The sequence below is a fragment of the Cydia fagiglandana genome, chromosome 19 (genome assembly GCF_963556715.1).
Source record: "Cydia fagiglandana chromosome 19, ilCydFagi1.1, whole genome shotgun sequence".
Taxonomy (NCBI): Eukaryota; Metazoa; Arthropoda; class Insecta; order Lepidoptera; family Tortricidae; genus Cydia; species Cydia fagiglandana.
In genome coordinates this window covers 2,373,203-2,394,267 of record NC_085950.1, presented here as the reverse complement: position 1 = coordinate 2,394,267, position 21,065 = coordinate 2,373,203, and the positions used below count along the sequence as shown (strand labels likewise).

Below are 21,065 nucleotides of genomic sequence, written 5' to 3'. Positions count from 1 at the left end.
AAACAAACAGTTGCCAGTTCGTGCGTTTGCTAATTGATGCGTAAGGCATCCACATTTTCTAGTACTTTAGCGGATAAGTTCGGGCATTGGTATTTTTGTTTTTTTGTTCCCAAATAGTAGTAACAAAGAATGCTAGTATTTTTTATTTTTGGCAACAATTACGTATGTTGATTTATTGTACTGGTAAAAAAGTAACCCTGTATATGTATAGTCGTATTTTTGATAGGCACAGAAAAAGGTGCTTAGTCAAAATGTTGCGTAATGTTTTTCAACTGGCCGGCTTTTTATGCGGCATGAATCTAGTAGTTTAACTGGATAAGGCATGATGGGTGGGGGAAATGAGCGAACGGGATAGTCTTATGTATCCTTCAGTAGGAGTAGCAGCCGAAAGCGCTATTATTGTTTGTCCTTGTCACAGTCTCACATTTTTTTTATTCCCCACATTAAATTAGTATGGGTTATGTTGGGCAACAATTCGACCAATCATAGTGTCGCATTGCCTATGTTTTGTCCCTCACGGAGGCACGCGTATATCACTTCTATAGGATCCTACCTTTTATGTTATGCGGCGATTTATTTATACCGTGCGCGCCAGGCTCGATACCCGTAAGCTGAGTCATACGTTAAATTGTACAATCAAATCAAGCCGTGCGGACGCAATTGTCAATTTGGCTGGCTGATTATGACCGATAAAATACAGGCGTGGACGCAAGAATACTCATAAGTGACACTAGTATTTTCGTTTGAGCGCATTTTTTTTCATTTAAAGGGGTCTAATGTTACCTAGGTCGCGGTGCGGTGCGGTAATTTGTTACGGTTTTAAAATTGAAGATTGACGCCAATTTTATTCCTGATCAAATCGGTCAATTTGTCCAGTCTGGAATGCACTATTCGATTTAACGACCGCTAAGTCGAAAATCGAACAACGTTTGGTAAAAAGCGCCACCGCCATAGTGTGAATAAATACACAATCATGTATCCATTTGTGTAATTCAAAAGCTTTTTAAATCGTTGGTATGAGGTATGAGGCCTTTTTTTTCTGGCTTTCGCCCTGCAATTTTGCACAGGGTGAATTTGCCAATGTCGGTGTTGACTTTCAGACGTGAGGAGAATGTTCGGTATAATAATTTTGCATTTTTGGGAGGATGTAGTTGGGGAAACCTAAAAACAAATAGTTGTTATGAACATCACAGACAAACACATGACAAATACAACGATTAGCAAAGAAGCGGGAAGCGGATGACAGAACGTTAGTAGTGCCAACATGAAGGAAGTGGAAGAGAAGAAAACGTATATAATATAGAACATAGAAGTAGCATCCTATAGAAGTGGTGTGCGCGTGCCTCCTTGAGGGACAAAACATACGCAATGCGACAATATTAAAAACACGTTTTAACATTCCCGACAATATACCAAAAACAATTACGTAATTCGGTCGGGTTATTTGTTGCCCACCATAGTCCATACTAACAAAAAGGTGGGGAACAAACAAAAAGTGAGACTGTGACAAGGACAAGCAATAGTACCGCTTTCTCTGCTACTCCTACTGAAAGTTCTATAAGTGTATCTCGTTCGGTCATTTGGCCCCTCCCCCATGTCTTCTCTATATTATTGTACCTCTTATCTATGATATAGAAATATAGAGTATAGAATAAAACGAGTGTAGATTGACATGAATTATACGAATTAAAAGCATATAGCTGGTATGAGGCCTTTTGAAATTGTGTATGTTTGGACGTTTGTACAATCATTCTTTGGTTTGGACCACAGACTATAATACTCTGCTTTGGACGCTAGATTGGATGACTCAAAGCTTTTTACTGATCAAATTGTCAATTTGATCACCCCGTCTGGATAGGCCTTTACTTTTTTCTGAACTTTACTGTCAGTGTCAAATCAAATTTTTGAGGTTATGAAAAGCTTATTTCGTCTTGGGTATTTTGTGCTTGGATCTCGTTGTGTTTTATTTTTTTGACTATTGAAGTAGTGCGGTTGCCGTGATGGACGCAATAAATTCGTGTCGCTGCTGCCTGCGGTGTCCTCCGGACAAGGGCCTGACGACGCCGTACACACATCTCGGCAAAACGGAGATATATGCCGACATGATCAAACAGTGCTTCGATATACATGTAAGTATATACTACAACTTTGTTGTTCATCGTTACTTTAAGCTATAACTGAAACACTGTTTAACCGTTGAAGGAAATTTGCAGTTTTTTTTGCCGATATCTATCCTAAATTGACAATTATACGTTCAGCTGGTGGTGGGCGGCTCGGGCTCGTGCGGCATCTGCTCGGCGTGCGTGGGCCGGCTGCGAGACGCGAGCGACTTCAAGCTGCAAGTGCAGCGTAGCCAGGCGGAGCTGCAGGCGCGGCTGCAGGGAGAGAGCATGAAAGGTAGGGAAACACCAACCATTAAACAAGTCTTGTATATTACTCTTTCTGATTAAGTGCTATAGATATGTCCATTAAATCACACTGCATTCTGCAATACTAGATGGTCGCATCATACGCACTCCTGCTAGGGGTGGGTGGACTGCCCAATAGCCTGCCTAATGGAGCTGCTATTTGGCTCAATGAAACTCACTGTTTGAACAGAACAAACTGGAAGATGATGTGATTTGTGTTGTTTGTTTGCTCTAGAGGAACCCGCAGTCGAGTCGGAAATGCAGGATGGAGACGGGACCAGTGAGGAGCCTGTGTCCTGTGAGTACCTGCTCCTCTATAATGGTAATGGATAATGTAAGATTCACAGTTATGAATAACGGGTAATAGTTTTAATGTGTACCTACTAGGCTAGAATAGCTTGTGGGTAAACTAGCCTGTTGCTTATAAACTTGTATGTTTGCTTCAGGTGAAGAGCCCCCGGTCAAGCAGGAGGCGCTAGATGAAGATGGGGCAGCTGATGATATGTTGTGTGAGTGCTTAGTTTTAATGACAGATTTAGAAAGTGTTACTAGGTAGCAGTTGGCTAAGGTCTCTATTGTATCCCATAAAGTTTAATGCCGTAATGTATTGTTTGTCCTCATTTTCGTTAGTCATACTTTGTTTGGTTCGGAAACGCGTAACTTCTCAGGATTGCCATAAAACAAACTAACCTGACCTATCTATAGGATAACGAACAACTTACGAAAATCCTGAAAAGTTAACAGTTTCAGGTTTAGGACTAATGATAATATGACAAACAATACATTATGACTTAAAACTTTTAAAATATCTGTATAAAAATAATAATGTTGGACTTATTAAGCTTTCTGAAAGATTTTTGTGAATTACTAAAAATTTATGGGCAATAGTATAACAAAAAAATTTTAGTAACTTTTTTAATATCTTCTTATTTCTTTTTTAATAGTTCTCTTTTGGTTTTCTAATGCACCGCCTACAATATTTTCTGCTTGGCCTTAAGGTTGACTGGTAGAGAATGCCTCATGGCATTAAGTTCGCCTTTTGTACATTAAGTTATTCTTTTGTGCAATAAAGTTTTTAAATAAATAAATAAATAAATAAATAAATAAATAATATTATCATTTGTGTGTGTAAGGACACTAAGAACAATAAATATTCTGAAAGGTAAATAATTTTATGACAGTCATTGTACTATGTTTCTGTCTTATTTATTTATTACTAGAAAATGTTTCTTGCAGTTACACTGTTAACTTGATCTCCGTAAGTACTCGGTACATGGGGTTTAATCTAGTGTTGGTTACTCTAGGCGACTTCCACACGGCGGCCGGAGACGGGGCGAGCGACGAGGGCGTCCCGCTGTTGCGTGAGTACCTGCTTCATATACAAATAGCTAGACTAAGTGGATGTCAGACTTCAATTTGTTGTTCAGATATTGTTTATGGCTGTCTGTGCGTCTGTAGGGGTCGCGTCGATGAAGCAATTTATTAGAATCATACTGTTTTCTATTTGATGTTTTTCTTCTCTTGTGCTGAAAATTAATTCAAACATCACCATATCGCTGGCCCAATATTACAGGAACTCACGAACAGAGATGTGAAAAATACTTTATAAAAAGTATTTAAATACAAAATACAAATACTTCCTTAATATACTATTTCAAATGCAAAATACAAAATAGGTATTTTCAAAATACTTTTTAAAAATACAAATACTTTGCGATAAAAGGTACATACTCTGAACAGTGAATACCTAGTCTGAATTAAAAAGTTTACTCGGAATTTCCGAGTTGCAAAGACTGACTTTATTCTTTGAAAACAGTGTGTCAATCAGTCTTCTATCTAAAGTGCAAATTTCTAATTGTTTGCTCATACTAACCGGTAGGATGGATGGATGATGGTTTCTAACGGCCAATTTTTAAAAGCATTAATTTTGATTTGTGATGTTTTACAGCTAGTATAATGCCTCTCGTTGATGTGATGAAAACGTCTCGTTTGTGTTTCACCAAGGCAGAAAAGTTTGTTCTCCTCTCCTCGCGTACCTTGAAACCCTCGCAACACTCAAGATTCCACTTTTTTAACCACTCACTACGCTTGTGGTCATGTGCGACGTTACTAAACAGATTCAACAGTTCCATGTTAAAAGAATGAGAGAGTTGCCAGTACTAGTAGTGTGTTTATGCCGCTCCGAGACCAGAACTTTTCCGCCAGAGGGCGACAGTATGTATGCGTAAGGTAGTGACAATTTAGTTCACCCTACTCCCCGCTAGATGGCGCCACTGTCTATGCGCAACGTTAGTTCCAAAGGTCTCCGCTAGATGGCGCCACTGGTTAGTTCACTCTACTCCCCGCTAGATGGCGCCACTGTGTATGCGCAACGTTAGTTCCGAAAATATCCGCCAGCCCCGCTAGATGGCGCCACTGTGTATGCGCAGCGTTAGTTCCAAAGGTCGCCGCTAGATGGCGCCACTGGTTAGTTCACCCTACTCCCCGCTAGAGGCGCCACTGTCTATGCGCAACGTTAGTTCCGAAAATATCCGCCAGCCCCGCCGGAGGGCGACAGTATGTATGCGCCGCTGGTTAGTTCACTCTACTCCCCGCTAGAGGCGCCACTGTGTATGCGTAACGTTAGTTCCAAAAATCCCCACCAGCCCTGCCTGGGGGCGACAGTATGTATGCGCAAGGTTAGTTCTAAAAATCCCCACCAGCCCTGCCTGGGGGCGACAGTATGTATGCGCAACGTTAGTTCCAAAAATCCCCGCCAGCCCTGCCTGGGGGCGACAGTATGTATGCGCAACGTTAGTTCTAAAAATCCCCACCAGCCCTGCGTGGGGGCGACAGTATGTATGCGCAACGTTAGTTCCTAAAATCCCCACCAGCCCTGCCTGGGGGCGACAGTATGTATGCGCAAGGTTAGTTCCTAAAATCCCCACCAGCCCTGCCTGGGGGCGACAGTATGTATGCGTAACGTTAGTTCCAAAATTATCCGCCAGCCCTGCCTGGGGGCGACAGTATGTATGCGCAACGTTAGTTCTAAAATTCTCCCGCCAGAGGGCGACAGTATGTATGCGCAACGTTAGTTCCAAAAATCCTCACCAGCCCTGCCTGGGGGCGACAGTATGTATGCACAACGTTAGTTCCAAAAATCCCCGCCAGCCCTGCCTGAGGGCGACAGTATGTATGCGTAACGTTAGTTCCAAAATTATCCGCCAGCCCTGCCTGGGGGCGACAGTATGTATGCGCAACGTTAGTTCTAAAAATCCCCACCAGCCCTGCCTGAGGGCGACAGTATGTATGCGCAACGTTAGTTCCAAAAATCCCCACCAGCCCTGCCTGGGGGCGACAGTATGTATGCGCAACGTTAGTTCCTAAAATTTCCGCCAGCCCCGCTGGAGGGCGACAGTATGTATGCGCAAGGTTAGTTCTAAAAAGCCCCCGCCAGAGGGCGACAGTATGTATGCGCAACGTTAGTTCCAAAAATCCCCACCAGCCCTGCCTGAGGGCGACAGTATGTATGCGCAACGTTAGTTTCAAAACCATCCGCTATGAAATGAATAGATGTCTCCACTTTGTATGTGAGTTGTTGAATCGCTTAAATGAATAGATATCCCTAGTGGCGCCTTCGTCGGTGGACACCGCTAGTTAGTTCCAAAAATCCCCGCCAGGCCCGCCAGAGGGCGACAGTATGTATGCGCAACGTTAGTTCTAAAACCATCCGCTATGATATGTATAGATGAGCAGCCGTCTGAGTATTTCTAAAAAAGTCCGCAGAGTCAGAGGGGGTTCATGGTAAGTTAATTAATCTTGGTCAAGCAAATCTAGTCAGTAGAAAAAGGCGGCAAATTTGAAAAATCGTTTGAATAGTTCGAAAATCGTGTGTCATTTATATCTTATCTGTGGAACTGTTTTGTTTACATTTCATCGCTGTTCGATGTACATTCCTGCCTTTTGTTCGTTTCCTAGGGTTACCATACTTTAGTTTGCTTTACATTGCTTCTGACATATCCGGCTTGACAGACTATCGATTCGCTTAACAATATAGATGTCGCTAGTGGCGCCTCGTCAGTGGACACCGCTAGTTAGTTCCAAAAACATCCGCTATGAAATTGCAAAAAGGCCCATCATGTTTGTTTTAAAATATGAGACATATATCGGCGTTTTTTTTTAATACCACGTCAGTGGCAAACAAGCAGACGACCCCACCTGACAGTAAGCAGTCACCGTAGCCCATGGACGCCTGCGAATTCAATAGTTTACACGGATGCACTTTTATTTGCGGTTGGTTTTGTCGCTTGTGCTTATCAAATGTATGGAGTTTGTAGTTTACCAACCGTAAAGGGGTTTTTCTTTTATTATACCACATTGGTGGCAAATAAGCATACAGTCCGTCTGATGGTAAGTTGTTACCGTAGCCTTTGGACGCCTGCAACTCCAGGGTGGATACAAGCGCGCTGCCGACTGCCCAAAGATTCAATAACTTTGTTTTAAAATATGAGGCTTATATCGGCGTTTTTTTTAATACCACGTCAGTGGCAAACAAGCAGACGACCCCACCTGACAGTAAGCAGTCACCGTAGCCCATGGACGCCTGCGAATTCTATAGTTTACACGGATGCACTTTTATTTGCGGTTGGTTTTGTCGCTTGTGCTTATCAAATGTATGGAGTTTGTAGTTTACCAACCGTAAAGGGGTTTTTCTTTTATTATACCACATTGGTGGCAAATAAGCATACAGTCCGTCTGATGGTAAGTTGTTACCGTAGCCTTTGGACGCCTGCAACTCCAGGGTGGATACAAGCGCGCTACCGACTGCCCAAAGATTCAATAACTTTGTTTTAAAATATGAGGCTTATATCGGCGTTTTTTTTAATACCACGTCGGTGGCAAATAAGCAGACGACCTCGCCTGACAGTAAGCAGTCACCGTAGCCCATGGACGCCTGCGAATTCTATAGTTTACACGGATGCACTTTTATTTGCGGTTGGTTTTGTCGCTTGTGCTTATCAAATGTATGGAGTTTGTAGTTTACCAACCGTAAAGGGGTTTTTCTTTTATTATACCACATTGGTGGCAAATAAGCATACAGTCCGTCTGATGGTAAGTTGTTACCGTAGCCTTTGGACGCCTGCAACTCCAGGGTGGATACAAGCGCGCTGCCGACTGCCCAAAGATTCAATAACTTTGTTTTAAAATATGAGGCTTATATCGGCGTTTTTTTTAATACCACGTCAGTGGCAAACAAGCAGACGACCCCACCTGACAGTAAGCAGTCACCGTAGCCCATGGACGCCTGCGAATTCAATAGTTTACACGGATGCACTTTTATTTGCGGTTGGTTTTGTCGCTTGTGCTTATCAAATGTATGGAGTTTGTAGTTTACCGACCGTAAAGGGGTTTTTCTTTTATTATACCACATTGGTGGCAAATAAGCATACAGTCCGTCTGATGGTAAGTTGTTACCGTAGCCTTTGGACGCTTGCAAGTTCAGACTTTTGAAACCTATACATCATCATCATCATCATTATTATCATTAGACCCTCAGGAAAACCTCGACAGGGGACACCTCCGGCCCGGGGTGCTCATGTAGTATTTAGGGTTTCTAGCACACTTATTTACGGTTGATTTTGTCTCTTTTGGTTATCAAATGTAGTTTGTAGTTTGCAGACTGCAAAAAGGCCCAGACTTTTTTTTTTTTTTTTTTTAATAATACGTCGGTGGCAAACAAGCATCCGGCTCACATGATGGTAAGCAGTCAACGTAGCCTATGGATGCCTGCAACTTTAGAGTTGTTACATGCGCGTTGCCGACTGCAAAAAGGTTTAATAAGTTTTTTTCTTTTTTTTATATACTACGTCGGTGGCAAACAAGCACACGGCCCGTCTGGTAGTGAGCAGTCACCGTAGCCTATGGACGCCTGCAATTTCGAGATGTTACATGCGCGTTGCCGATCGTTGAGATGTAGACCGTGACGTTCGAAAACAAAAAGTCGTATGTGACTGTAAACTTCCATTCACCGTAGAATTTGACAGATAGAGAGAGTTTGAATTAAGTATTGTAACCTTAGTCAGATAATGAAGCTTATTTGAAAGATTATTAACTCTAAGTACTAGAAATAAAGTAGATTTTACTAATGCTGTAATTCTGTAATGCGACATGGTCATGAAACTCATGCGATGTTGGGGGTATACTCTTCAATCTTTTCAATCGGAATGGTCAGAGGTCAGAGTTCAGAGGTCAGAAAGTCCGTGAGGGACAGAACATACGCAAAGTGAAGAAATTGAAAACACGTTTTAATATACCTGACAACATATCAAGCATAACCTACGTAACTTGGTCGGGTTATTTGTTACCTAACATAAACCATACTAAATTCACTGTGGGGAATTAAAAAAAAATGTGAGTGTGTGACAAGGACAAACAATAATAACGCTTTCTCTGCTACTCCTACTGAAAGATTACATAAGACTATCTCGTTTGGTCATTTCCCCCTCCCAGTCCCTCCTCCCACCAGTTCCAATTATAATATCATAAATGAGATCACAATACCTGCAACCTGTAACTGACGCATACGCTTTCTAAAATTAATTAAAAAATCAGAAAATAACAATGGAGTACGTCATTGAACTCGTTGCGAGGCTGTGGTTTAGTAACAAGGGGTTAGGGTACAATTATAAATGTGGAGATAGCGACGAAACAAATATTGCATTCATCTCATCAAGCGAGGCGCTGGCACCTGACGTGGACATTTACAAGTGGGAGGCGGCCCGGAAGAAGCTGATCAAAGATTTTCTGGAGGAGAGGAGCATCCTTCAGTTACACTCGGGATACCATGCGGAGGGGCTTTTGCTGGAGGTGCTAAGAAAACACAACATTAGATCATTCCTCTCCGTGCCTCTTAAACAGAAAACTTTAATCTGGAAAGACGCGGGGGTGTGGTTCGTAGAGGTGACCAACCCGAAAATCATCAAGAGAACTTATGTGTTTTTTGACTTCGAATAAGTGTACGTCTGTGTATGTCTGAAATAAAAAAATGTTTAAAAGTGAATGACTATTTATTTATTTACCAATCATTTAGGTATTTTATATAGTTCCCAATGCGAGTACAAAAAAAATGCAAAAGCTGGTTTTTCAAAATTCGTTGTTAAGGGGGCTCCTTGGCGCTAATGACATTCGATCTGAATCCTTTAGTTTTCTAATGTTTTTAAAGTGAGAACTTCTTTAGCGGCGTTGGGCACTTTCTGAGACAGCGATCACGTGATCGTAACGTTTAGATGGCCACTCAAATAGATGGCAATTAAATCAATAAAGAAAAACTCAATGACATTACATGAAAAAGGTTCTAATCTTGTACGGGTTGAAATACGAGGATCTCACAGTTACATTCAAACTTTATATCACTCAAATATAATTCAATAAAGCTACATCTTGATGAAATCGCTAATAAAAGTGAACTCTAGTAATGGTGAATAAAACTCAAAATATCATGATCAAATATATTTAGATGCGAGATCTGCAAGGTAACTTTACAATTTCTATTCGAATTTTAAGGCCGTTCCCGTACCCAAATGAAATCTACAATCGAGCGTCCCCTCACGCCACCCGTCCCGCCCCTAGATACAATGACGATACAACAGCGCCACGCAAGAAGTAGAGACTTAAATGAACTAACAGGACACTGATTTGTAAAACGTATTACAAAATACTGAAAAAGCATGCTGCATCTCATAGATGGCGTTAAAGTTAAAATGGAAAAATAAATGAAACATAGTGTAAATTAAATATTCATTTTAATGAAGTCAACTCTTATTTCAATAATATTTAATTATAAGGGTAAATACAGTTTATATTTAAACAAATTAATGACTGCAAGTTTTCTATAATATCATTATTTATTAGGTATACTGTGCAGGTATATCATCGATATTTATTAAAAAAAACCGGGCAAGTGCGAGTCGGACTCGCGCACGAAGGGTTCCGTACCATAATGCAAAAAAAAAAAAACAAAAAAAAGCAAAAAAAAAACGGTCACCCATCCAAGTACTGACCCCTCCCGACGTTGCTTAACTTTGGTCAAAAATCACGTTTGTTGTATGGGAGCCCCATTTAAATCTTTATTTTATTCTGTTTTTAGTATTTGTTGTTATAGCGGCAACAGAAATACATCATCTGTGAAAATTTCAACTATCTAGCTATCACGGTTCGTGAGATACAGCCTGGTGACAGACGGACGGACGGACGGACGGACGGACAGCGAAGTCTTAGTAATAGGGTCCCGTTTTACCCTTTGGGTACGGAACCCTAAAAAGTTAGGGCATACCGATACAAGTGCGAAAAAATAGGTAATTCGCACATGTATCGTACAACGTTTTACAGTACATAATATGGCCCTTTAAATTTTCGACATTGTTACGTAATGTGCTAATTATCGCACTAATGCGGTAAAGTAGCACCATATTGTAATAGTACCTACGAGTTGCGAATTACCTATTGGCACATGTATCGTACAACGTTTTACAGTACCTACATACTAGGGTTTGCTCCCGGGAAATACCGGTACCGAAAGTACCGGGAATTGCCGGGATTTAGAACCAAGCAAAGAACCGGGATTTCAAAATTAAATTCCCGGTACTTTCGGGATTTTCGGGACTAATATTTCCGGTACAATATTTGACTGTTTTCTGTTACTTAGCATGAAATATCATGTTTTTTAAAGAAATACATTATATAAATCCATTGCTGACGCTAATACTTTTACGGCTGACCATATATTAAAGCAAAACAAAAATAGTCAATGGGTTTGACAATGCCAACAAAATAAAATAGCTTATTATGAAACTATACGAGTGTTTTTTTTTAAGATACGATAAATAATTTTATACGAATAATTAGTTAGTTGTATACTAAATACGAGCAAAAACTAGAGATAATTGTGTAATAATAGTCACGTAATTGCTAATTGTCGCACTAGTGCTGTAAAATAGCACCATATGACTGTAAATTAAATTTATTCATTTTACAGGGTTCCATAGGTTCGTGGAATCACTCAAGAGTCAAGACCTTTTTTCTCAGGAACGTGTAGAGGCCTCAAATTGAAATTATATCAAATAGGTACTCGGATCTACTCTATTGTCAAATATATTAGCTTTTTTTCTCGTATATCGCAAAAATCCGAATTAATATCAAAATACCGGTATTAATATTGAAATCCCGGGATTGACATGCAATATCGGAAATCAATCCCGGGATTGAGAATGATCCGATATTGCATGCCCTAACGAAGTTTCAACCTAACAACGAATAATAAATCCTTCTCAATACCGAAAATGGAATCTTGAGCTTTGCGAGGGTTTCAAGGCACGAGGGTTAAACAAACAACTTCACAACAATTTCGTAAACGTAGCTCAAATAGTTATTCATAAATTAACGTTTTAAAACCGGCATTTTTGTGACTGACTGACTAATAGATCAAAAACCTAACCCACTTCCAGCTGACCTAGAAATTTTAAATTTGGCACCAAGGTGGACTATTAGGAGTTTATAGAGGGAACAATCTAAAAACTGAAAATTATTGATAATTTGATGAAGAAAAACATATATACATACTTATCGATAATAGGCTAGATGACTAATTTTCATTTATGGTATCAATCGATCAGGTTTGTCTTTAGGATCAAAAGTCTATATGGGATCCATTGCATTAAAGGAATATAAAAATCAGAAATGATAGTCAAAGTCCGACAGTCGTACTTCACTCGCGAAACGACCCGAACAAAACGATATGTGACCGTGACGTCAAGGTCACAAAGAGTCCATCTTGAAGTATGAACAAAACAAGAAAATTGCAGGTGAAATATTGCGTTTATGTATATAGTTTCCATACAATCTTTTATTGGATAAAATCTGAGGAATCGAATCGAATGGTAACTAACTGCGACAATTCTTCGACCGACGGTTTTGTCAGGAAGCTCTTCTTCCACATTGAACAATATTTGTAACTGAAAATAAAATATATTGTATGTGTTAGCATTTACAATTTGTCACATCATGTACAGTCGACGTCAAAGATATGTACCTATTGCACCTTACTCCTTTCTAATAAGGTGAAAAATGTATACATATATTTAACGTCGACTGTTCATATAAAGCACCGGTGGTGGTAAAGAACGAACGAGAGAAATAGAAATAAGACCCTGTATAATAGACTACGAATCGTGTGATAAATCAATTTACGATGGAATTCTGGCACACGAAGTTGAAACAATGTTATTCTAGCTAGGTAGTTAGTACAAAAGGTAAAATTGTTCTCTGCATACAATCAATAAGCATAATAAGCATGAATCACCTACCTCATGGGTATCTTCTTCCTCTAATAGACTAGTAACCCGATAAGTGTCATCCACCTGTGCAATGCGTGGGTTCAAAATGTTTGAGCCGGTCGCCTCACTGTCAAAACCAAAATTAAATAAATGTATGATGTTTTACAGCACATATGGACTTTACCGGACTAGTGCGATAATGCACACACACATTACGTAACTATGTCAAATATTTAAAGGGCTATATGTACTGTAAAACGTTGTACGATACATGTGATAATAGGTAATACGCAACTTATGTCAAATTAAAACACTCCCTTCGGTCGTGTTTTAATTTATCGCCACTCGTGAATTTCCTATTTTTCGCACTATTTTTTATCATCAAGTGATGATGAACAATAACAGCCACATTTTGCCTCTCATTAAGCATCCGGACAAATCTGTCGGTCGAAGAATTGTAGCAGCCAGTCATTTCTTTACAACATCATTCAATTTAAGGAGTCATCCATTAATTACATCACACGTGTAGAGGGAGAGGGTCAAGAAAATGTGACATATTGTGACATGGGGGAGGGGGGAGGCACAAACTTTGTGACGTCACTTTAACTTCATCAGTAACCGAAAAATTATTTAAATTATTTTATTCGCTGTACATTTAAATAACAAGTTTTTAAAACGATAATCGTTTTTATTCGTTTAATTTTCTTTCCTAAGCAGTTTTGGGTTATAAAATTACTAATATTTATATCGTCAAAAATATTTTGATAAATATTAATAATAATAAGTACCTAAGTACTTACTTAATTCGATTTGGCGATTTCGTAGAAAAAATGTGACGTCACACTAGGGGGGAGGGGTTTGCCAAATGTGACCAAGTGTGACAAGGAGGGGGGGAGGGGTCAAAAAACCTAGAAATTCGTGTGACGTAATTAATGGATGACCCCTAATTAGTCCATTACTATTTCATAAATTGATCAAGGACCCGCGAAACGCAGACAGACAGACATGACGAATCCTTAAGGGTTCCGTTTTTTTGCCATTTGGCTACAGAACCCTAAAAATGCTCTATCACAGGTAAATGAGAAATTGAAAATGGAAATAATTGCCCAAGATTATTAGTTTTATTAAAATAAAAAATCGGTCAACACGCTCAAGAAAAGGAAATCATTTACTATTGTGTAGGGTAGGTATAATATAAAATAACTATCAGTTCATTAAAAAATACGTAAAATAATAACGAAAGTACGGACAATCGGTAAATCCCGGGATTTTAATTTCCGGGACTTACTTAGGCAACCCTATTACATTCTATCAGTGTACATTTTTAGGGTTCCGTACCCAAAGGGTAAAAACGGGACCCTATTACTAAGACTTCGCTGTCCGTCCGTCCGTCTGTCCGTCTGTCATCAGGCTGTATCTCATGAACCGTGGTAGCTAGACAGTTTAAATTTTCACAGATGATTGAATTTCTATCGCCGCTATAACAACAAATACTAAAAACAGAATAAAATAAATAGTTATACAACAAACGTGATTTTTGCCGTTTTTTGCATAATGGTACGGAACCCTGCGTGTGCGAGTCCAACTTGCACTTGGCCGGTTTTTTTTAAATTAAGTACCTCTTGTAGAATATCAAATAACTGATGAGGGCAATGTATCTCGTACGATATTATTGATTGGCGACATTTTATTTAGTTTTCGGCGAACATTTGCTAAGTAGGTAGTACTAATAGCCATCTAGGAAAATAAGTACAAAATATGTCCAAATGATTGAGAATATCAATTCAACGCATAAAAAGATATAAGCATCTGCTCTGATAGGAAAACAGTAGGTATCTAAATCTAACTAAGGTCTTTTCGTACGCCGCCGCTGTGAGTAGGTAGGTATTTATCGCAACGCACGAAGTTACGCGCGACATAGGTACCTACATATGCGACGTTATCTATGAAAAGGGACCTTATTGTCGATGGCGCTTCCGCCATTATCAACGATGTTCTGATATAAATACCACGCCGCGCGACATGTGCGTCGTAAGCGCCATAGACAATAAGGTCCCTTTTCATAGATAATGCCACAATTAGAATTAGAACTTACTCGTTACTTTGAATGTCAGTGGTTGATGAAATCGGAGATTCCATTTCCATATTTTGCAGTCTGTAAATAAAGATAAATTGTAGTAGTGTATTGTGTTACGTAGGTAGGGCTAAAAAGCACAAGTCAAATAATTATACTCACTCGATGTAGTCTAAAGATGTAGTACCTATCATGTTCGGCTGTGAAATTATCCAATTTTCTTCTTTTCCTAGAAAGACAAAAAAGTAAAAAGTTTAGACGCATGACAAATCACGAGCTGATAGTGGATGGATTGCTAAAAGAACGCTTTATGCGTCTAATTGTGTGCGTTACATGTATCACTGTGTGCTCGTATTTATAGGAAGGCCCACTACACCGCAACCGCGTAACTACGACTCGCACACATAGACGGCAATGTTTTCTGTTTTTGCCGTGGCGCTAGTGCCGCGTGGTGTAAACGTCGCGAATCGCAATATCCTTTTAAGCTATTTAGATGATGAATTGATGACAATGTTTAACCGGTAGATGGAGCGATTATTAAATTTTAGAATGTTTTAAGTTAAAATATGGATTACTAATTAGTACGATCGAGTATATATTAAATTAAGTAATAATTACTTATTTCACTGTGTAATAAATATACATTTTTACTTACGTTAGTTCCATTGTTTGTTGGAATCTTCCGAGTTGTCTTTTTCGAGATGTCTTCTTTATATTCAATTGCTTGTTACCCATTATAACTTAAAGGTTTTGGTGCACACGGTATATCACTAGAACACACAACACAGCACAGTTTTTATAAGTAAATCTTATATTTGTTTTGGGGACACGTAGTACAGGTCCGTCTGGCACGAGCGCTCAGCCATCACTGTCTCATTTCGAAAGACGGACGGAGATAGAGCATGCAGGCCGAAGTCAATATTTTGTTACGATAGAATTAGTTGATGTTTATTTATTTTAAAAATATTGCCTCTAATTATCGTTTTTCTAAAGCTGTCAAATTATTGTTATAGTTATGATTGATTTTTCTCCTTTTTTTGTTTCATAGTGTCACATAGTAAAGAAACAAGTAAAGTTGGAGTATAAATTCGAATTGAAGGTTACTTTGGGAATAAATTGTATCGAGCGAAGTGTTATGAATCGTGTATCGAAAGCTGTGTTATTAAAGATAATATAATCAAGAATTATATATATTTTTCCCACGTCTACAAATATCAACGTTTCTTAGAAAAATAGGATAATAATTGGGGTATTTTTACATTTCTGGCTCAGGGAACGGCCTTAAAGAATTAACTGTACAAATTTGAATTTTAAACAAGCTCACTGACCAGCAATTTCGGACTAAAGTTTTTCAATAGAAAGGAGGATACATAGTGCTGCAGACATTTTGGCCTAGTCATTGAGTTTTCACTTCTGTCGGCACTCCCGGAGTGCAATCCGCTGTTTTTTTGTAGCTATAATAGCAACGACTTTTAGCAATATAAGTAGTATGCCATATTTACTTCAAAGTTCATTGTCTTCGAGATATTCGACATCAAGTTGAACAATTTTTAGGCCAACAACCTGGTTTTCAGGCCATAGCTTTTGTGTTAATTATTTTAAAATTTACATCTCTGACCAGTTTTTAGAGACGTCAAAGACAAACCCAAATATGCAGATTTCGTACATGTAAGATCCTTCACAGCAATCCAGCTACGAAAAAAGTGTTATTTTTAGACAATGTTTAAAAAAATCATAAAAAATAAGTATTCATTAGTTTCAAAATCCGGTAGACAAGAATGGAGATTAAAGATTGAAGAATCGGTAGCCATTTGTCTTATAATTCTATCTGTAGTGTAAATGTAGAAGTAACGGCTCAAACCTTGTCAAATATCGATGAAAACCGCGGGGAGCCCCTTAAGGTGAGGTTGTGTAGAGCAATGTTTCAGAGTTACTAAGCGTGTGTCATCATCGTCGTTAAAAATATATCAAGTTCGATTTCAAACAAAAACAAGACCTAACCTAATCAAAGCAAGTGCTATACCATCTACATATTATGCATAGTAGGTTCTGCCATCTTGTGGGTCCCATTGGAAGTATAAACGTCACATTTACGTCTCGCGCCAAAAATCAGATGGCTCCTATGCTGTATAGTTCATGCATGCTCCCTATTGTCAGTTCAGTACGGTGGCGCTTAAGCAATGTCAATGTGAAAACAAATCCGTTTAAAATTACAAGGAGGGATTTCATATCATCGCTAAGTAGGCGAAAGTGTGTCTGTCTGTCTGTTTGTCTGTTACCTCTTCACGCTTAAGCCGCTGAACCGCTTTAGTTGAAATTTGGTATAGAGATAGTTCGAGTCCTGGGGAAAATCAGGGATATCATTCCTGAAGAGAGTGCAAAGGCGGGTGGAATTGAAAGGTTTAATGGCATTGCCTAATAATTGAAGTAAGCAATGAGCATATTGAATGATTGCTATTAGCATTATCCAGGCGCTATACCTACTTTAGCTGCTGTCACTAATTCCACGCAGACGAAGTCGCGGGCAAAAGCTAGTATTTCAATATTTTCGCTAGGATTTTTTGATTGTTTAGTACAAAAATCAACTTTACTTAAATGTAATAAGGTTGACATCTGTTGCGGGGTAGCAGAACTTCTGTGATTGTAGCTCAACTATGCGACGCTAGATGGGCTACTCGTATCTTCAAAAATAAAAATCGTAGATGCAATTTCGACATAATTTCCTTTACTGTAAAGTTCAAATTATTGTAATGGGCTAGGGCTCATAGGATAATCTCTTTCGAAATAAGAAAATATGGTCAATCATCCTTTAGATAACGTTGCGTTTGTAGTAGTGTGCATGTTGACGACATAGGTTTCCAGACCGCAGGGAAGCATCATATATTTGTTAATGCCTGGAAGATTGAGGCCTGTCTGCCCATGCTGATGCTAGCTCTGAGCTTATTGAATTGCCTTTCTTGGAACTCTTCAACGTACTTTCGGTCATTGGTTCATTTGTCTTAGAGTTTGGTAAAATGACATTCGGTGTATATGTTCAGTGGGCATGCTAAGGGTTATATTTGCAAAAACCCAGGTGTTGAGTTTGGTTAATGCTTGAGAGCTCCATGTGCATTTGGCCTGTTTAGTGTCCATATTATGCAGACGCACTGCTTGCCACCATTTGAATATTGTCTTTAGAGCTCTTTGCATTAGGTTGGATATCGTGTGGAAGAAGAAGTTTTGGGTAGAAACGATGTTGGACTAATAATGGACTGACGGATATAGGCTGTCAGTAGTCCTTTTTCCCTGCTTTTGCTATGAAGTTTACCTTGACCCGAGTCCAATTATCTGGTACGATTCACCACGCGAAACTTGCTCTGAATATTATGGCCAGATGCAGATTGCTGTAAAAGCGCCGCTGATTTAAATCAAAAAGTTTGGTCTAAAGATGTTTCTTGCTATATTCCAGTCGATATTGCGTGCCACTGTGGATTCGAGGATTCCTATGGGCGCAAAGCTGTGTTTATTACTGGTTGAGTATGAACCGGGGAAGTGGGTGTCTCTGAGCAAGTTCCTCTTCCGTGTTCATAAATGTGCCATCTAGTGTTTAAGGAGACCGAGATAGTTGGTTGGTGTCTTGGAGAGTATTATGTAAGTTCATGCTCCTTTATGAGTTTGGGCAATATCAGGAGGCACCCCGTACGATTGCCCTGTCTAGACGGAACCTTCTCCATTATCTTATTTTTGCCTCCCATATTTGTTTATTATATTCAGTAAATGCTCTATGATACGCGTAGTACCATACCCATTCTGTTAACAATTAAAACAGATCAATTCCAAAACCTGTTCTGTTGTGATCTGTTCTGTTCTATCTTGTTCTGTTCTGTTCTGTTCTATCTTGTTCTGTTCTGTTCTATCTTTTTCTGTTCTAACCTGTTCTGTTGAGAGCTGTTCTGTTGTGATCTGTTCTGTTCTAACCTGATCTGTTATGATCTGTTCTGTTGTGACCTGTTCTGTTGTGACTTGTTCTTTTGCCGCGCGCACCCGAGTTGCATACATTGCCATTGTTAGTAGCTCGGTACCACTTACAGGGCTAGCGGGTCTTATTTGAAATGTTCTTTGTCTTATGAGCAGTTGTGTTAAAGTCTGTCACAACCCTACTGTGTTCTTATGCGGTGTCTGCATTAACGCATATATCAAAGGCGTCGGTTCACTGTTACTTTTTATACTGTGGTTCCGTCTAGACAGGGCAATCGTACGGGGTGCCTCCTGATATTGCCCAAACTCATAAAGGAGCATGAACTTACATAATACTCTCCAAGACACCAACCAACTATCTCGGTCTCCTTAAACACTAGATGGCACATTTATGAACACGGAAGAGGAACTTGCTCAGAGACACCCACTTCCCCGGTTCATACTCAACCAGTAATAAACACAGCTTTGCGCCCATAGGAATCCTCGAATCCACAGTGGCACGCAATATCGACTGGAATATAGCAAGAAACATCTTTAGACCAAACTTTTTGATTTAAATCAGCGGCGCTTTTACAGCAATCTGCATCTGGCCATAATATTCAGAGCAAGTTTCGCGTGGTGAATCGTACCAGATAATTGGACTCGGGTCAAGGTAAACTTCATAGCAAAAGCAGGGAAAAAGGACTACTGACAGCCTATATCCGTCAGTCCATTATTAGTCCAACATCGTTTCTACCCAAAACTTCTTCTTCCACACGATATCCAACCTAATGCAAAGAGCTCTAAAGACAATATTCAAATGGTGGCAAGCAGTGCGTCTGCATAATATGGACACTAAACAGGCCAAATGCACATGGAGCTCTCAAGCATTAACCAAACTCAACACCTGGGTTTTTGCAAATATAACCCTTAGCATGCCCACTGAACATATACACCGAATGTCATTTTACCAAACTCTAAGACAAATGAACCAATGACCGAAAGTACGTTGAAGAGTTCCAAGAAAGGCAATTCAATAAGCTCAGAGCTAGCATCAGCATGGGCAGACAGGCCTCAATCTTCCAGGCATTAACAAATATATGATGCTTCCCTGCGGTCTGGAAACCTATGTCGTCAACATGCACACTACTACAAACGCAACGTTATCTAAAGGATGATTGACCATATTTTCTTATTTCGAAAGAGATTATCCTATGAGCCCTAGCCCATTACAATAATTTGAACTTTACAGTAAAGGAAATTATGTCGAAATTGCATCTACGATTTTTATTTTTGAAGATACGAGTAGCCCATCTAGCGTCGCATAGTTGAGCTACAATCACAGAAGTTCTGCTACCCCGCAACAGATGTCAACCTTATTACATTTAAGTAAAGTTGATTTTTGTACTAAACAATCAAAAAATCCTAGCGAAAATATTGAAATACTAGCTTTTGCCCGCGACTTCGTCTGCGTGGAATTAGTGACAGCAGCTAAAGTAGGTATAGCGCCTGGATAATGCTAATAGCAATCATTCAATATGCTCATTGCTTACTTCAATTATTAGGCAATGCCATTAAACCTTTCAATTCCACCCGCCTTTGCACTCTCTTCAGGAATGATATCCCTGATTTTCCCCAGGACTCGAACTATCTCTATACCAAATTTCAACTAAAGCGGTTCAGCGGCTTAAGCGTGAAGAGGTAACAGACAAACAGACAGACAGACACACTTTCGCCTACTTAGCGATGATATGAAATCCCTCCTTGTAATTTTAAACGGATTTGTTTTCACATTGACATTGCTTAAGCGCCACCGTACTGAACTGACAATAGGGAGCATGCATGAACTATACAGCATAGGAGCCATCTGATTTTTGGCGCGAGACGTAAATGTGACGTTTATACTTCCAATGGGACCCACAAGATGGCAGAACCTACTATGCATAATATGTAGATGGTATAGCACTTGCTTTGATTAGGTTAGGTCTTGTTTTTGTTTGAAATCGAACTTGATATATTTTTAACGACGATGATGACACACGCTTAGTAACTCTGAAACATTGCTCTACACAACCTCACCTTAAGGGGCTCCCCGCGGTTTTCATCGATATTTGACAAGGTTTGAGCCGTTACTTCTACATTTACACTACAGATAGAATTATAAGACAAATGGCTACCGATTCTTCAATCTTTAATCTCCATTCTTGTCTACCGGATTTTGAAACTAATGAATACTTATTTTTTATGATTTTTTTAAACATTGTCTAAAAATAACACTTTTTTCGTAGCTGGATTGCTGTGAAGGATCTTACATGTACGAAATCTGCATATTTGGGT

General features: G+C 39.4%; 2 protein-coding genes and 1 long non-coding RNA gene across 3 annotated transcripts in view; 1 reads left to right on the top strand and 2 right to left on the bottom strand.

The window, feature by feature from the left end:
* LOC134674171 (oocyte zinc finger protein XlCOF6-like) overlaps positions 1-21,065 on the bottom strand; it is a 298,501-nt gene that overhangs the window by 67,309 nt on the left and 210,127 nt on the right. The gene's annotated exons all lie outside the window — the stretch shown is intronic.
* The window catches only part of LOC134673858 (gastrula zinc finger protein XlCGF7.1-like), a 69,657-nt gene that overhangs the window by 7,292 nt on the left and 41,300 nt on the right, over positions 1-21,065 (top strand). The gene's annotated exons all lie outside the window — the stretch shown is intronic.
* On the bottom strand, positions 12,025-14,953 carry LOC134674115 (uncharacterized). Its single transcript, XR_010099561.1, has 3 exons — positions 14,814-14,953; positions 12,749-12,845; positions 12,025-12,397 (listed from the first exon to the last, which is right to left on the bottom strand). It is a non-coding gene; the product is annotated as an uncharacterized LOC134674115 (long non-coding RNA).